Source organism: Mus pahari, chromosome 4 (genome assembly GCF_900095145.1).
Source record: "Mus pahari chromosome 4, PAHARI_EIJ_v1.1, whole genome shotgun sequence".
In the NCBI taxonomy this organism is placed as follows: domain Eukaryota; kingdom Metazoa; phylum Chordata; class Mammalia; order Rodentia; family Muridae; genus Mus; species Mus pahari.
Window position 1 is genome coordinate 5,734,969 of NC_034593.1, and position 2,974 is coordinate 5,737,942.

A 2,974-nucleotide genomic window follows, 5' to 3' on the forward strand; every position below is an offset into this window, starting at 1 on the left:
ATCTATCTATCTATCTATCTATCTATCTATTCCAGACAAGGTTTCTCTGTGTAGCCCTGGCTGTCCTAGAACTCATTTTGTAGACCAGGCTGGCCTCGAACTCGCAGAGATTCCCCTGCCTCTGTCTCCTGAGTTTGGGGGTTAAAGGCATGAGCCACCACTGCCTGGTTCCAACAGCTTTCTTATGCTTTCCTCTTACTAACTCCTGTTACGGGAATGCTGGCCCTTTAAGGATGAGCATGATGTTTCCCTACATGCTCTTCCAACATGAAAAGTATCCCCTTTTAAGTTCCTGTGCTTTCCTTTTCTTTACCTACATATTTGTCAAGAAGCCTCTTTTTTTTAAACAATATTTTCATAAACAGCCTTGATTCCAGCCTTGTCCACTTATGGGTGGACCATATTGTTCTCCTGCGAAGACAGGAGTATGTCGGTGGGAGAATGTTCGAAGCTCGCTTCATTGCTTGGTGGTACCTCAAACACACAGAAGATTTTCTGTAAGTGATGAAGCACCCATTAATTACCGAACCTGAATCACCTTTGTCCAAGCCAGGCTCTCTTTCCTTTGTTCACTGTGCAGATTCTCATGGAGAGCCTGTCTCCTCCTAAAGCCAGGCACATGTAGGTGATGTCACATTGAGAATTCTCTCCTGATATGGAGGGACCAGGAAGAGTCACTGTGAGGACAAACATGGAACAGAGCAAGACTCAGATCACAGGGAGTGGGCAGCAGTCACTGGCTGCTCTGTAAGCTCTGTGGACAACAGCAACAGTTATTGGAGGGTACAGGAAACTGCCACTGTGTGTGAAAGGGGACCCCCATCAAAGGCAGGCAGCCCATCCAGCTGACACACACCACCACAGATGGAAACCTGCACAGCAACCATTTTACTACGTGGCTTTCTGGAAACCAGGAAGTGAGTGCCTTTGGGGAAGGAGGTGAAGGCGACGATCCGGATGGTGGACAGTGCTCTGCAATGGACCTTACTGGGTGAGAGACAGTTACGAAAGCTTCGAACATTCTCCTACCGACATACTTCTGTCTTCATAGGAGAACAGTATGGTCGACCCGTAAGTGGACAAAAAGAGGTACATGGTGGCCCAACCAAGTCAGAACAAGTGCTGGGGCCACGGAAGGCATCCTCGGATGAAGCCCAGTGGGTAGCTGAGGGCAGAGGCCCATTACGCACAGCCGTGACTCTGAGCTGCTGTCGCCACAGCATGTTTGTAGACATCTGCGGCTGCTTCCCCTGGGATGCTTGCTCCAGGAGCTCTGAGTGTGCGATGTTTGGACCTGCAGTCCATCACTTGAATTGGTTCTCTCCCAGGTCAGGTCAGTTCTCAAGAGGGGACTAGTCTGTAAGGCAGTGGTACCTTCATTCATACTGGTAAAAGGAAGTTGAACTTGTCTCTCTTCACTGAGCTTAGCTCCACAGGAGGTTGGCATCATAGATTGTTAACGTGTGATTTCCCCTTCTCCAAAATGATTAAACAAACAAACAGGAAAAAACCCAGCTCTCCTAGGTGGAATGTACTAGAATTAACATAGGGCATGGCTATGGCTTGACAGCCCATCTTCCAGATCACATATCCATACACAAAACATGTTTGAGTCCCCCCCTATCTCCTTTCACCTCCTCCCTACTCGGTGACATCAGCATCTTCAGTGTTCTCCTTCCACTCCAGATGGACACCGTATCGAGGTGAGGGCGGCTCCGACCCTTTCTCCAGCGAGGTGGGTGGCACTGTGTAAAAGGGTCATAAACTCTTGCATCTCACACGTACTGACAATTCCATGTGTGCTGCATCTTCCCTGTGCATTTCTCACTCCACCTCACTCCACCTCAGCCTTCTGAGGATGGGTATCAGCCTGGAAACACAATGCATGCGGATTTATTTACGGATGTCTATGAGATTGGCTCCTATGGCAGGAGCTGGTCAGCCCAACAGTGTGGTACTGGAGAGCCTGAGAACGCAGAAGCTGCCAGTCTGGGAAGCCAGCTGCCCCCAGCTGCCCAATTCCAGTGCTAAAAGCCTAGACGTTCACTGGTGTTGAATACACATTGGCGGCCTGAGAGCCTGGAGTCTGATGTTAGTGGAAGCAGCAGCAGGCATAGATTTGCTCACTCAGCAAGAGTGAGGTGGGCACCCCGCATGGCCTCTCCTAGGGCAATCTTTCTGTTTGTGCTGCTCACTGGGTTATGTGGCTATCTGCTATAGCTCACACCTGGACAAAAGGCCGAGGTGCCTATTAAACACGTTCACGCCTGGCCTCCAGGTTCTCCCAGTATCCCTCAGTCCATATCCGATACAGGGTATGGCTCCCATATCCCACTCTCTCCCCATGAACTTCCCAGCCCAGGGTTTGGCTGCCCTCCCCGCAGAAGCTCTTCCCATATAATCGAGCCATTTTGGCTGCCTGCCCCTTTTGTACCTTTGGCCTCCTGGCTGCATCTCGTTCCTCCCCCTAACCCCCACCCCAGCTCCATATGTCCAGCTCAGTCTGGTCATGTCTTCTCTTGACTCACCCACGCATCTACAATAAACTTTTTCCTCCTCTGTACTAGGAACAGTCCTTCCCTTCCCTTCCCTTCCCTTCCCTTCCCTTCCCTTCCCTTCCCTTCCCTTCCCTTTCCTTTCCATTTCTTTTATTCATTTACAACCCATACTGAAGACAGGCCTTGTCTGCTCAGTTGATCCTCTAGAAACGTCCACATCATGAACAGAGCAGTGCTTCCCAGCTGGCTCAAGTTGACCGTCAAGGCTGTCGAATGAGATAACAGCCGGCAGAGAGGCCCACAGCTGGCTCCGGTATGGACAGTGCACGGTTTGAACCACATTTCTAGTGGAGAGCCAGAGGTTGACTCTGCCTGGGCTCCACTGGGTAGATGCTGTGGGATTCTTATCTCAGATACACTGAGCACTAACTACTGTATGCTAAGTTGCGTTGCATCTGCCATCTCTTTAATTGTTA

The 2,974-nt window shown here is 50.2% G+C and overlaps 1 pseudogene; it reads left to right on the top strand.

Annotated features, from left to right (window-relative positions):
- Positions 1 to 1,198, top strand: part of LOC110320179 — a 3,888-nt pseudogene extending 2,690 nt beyond the window's left edge.
- The last annotated feature ends 1,776 nt before the right edge of the window (positions 1,199 to 2,974 follow it).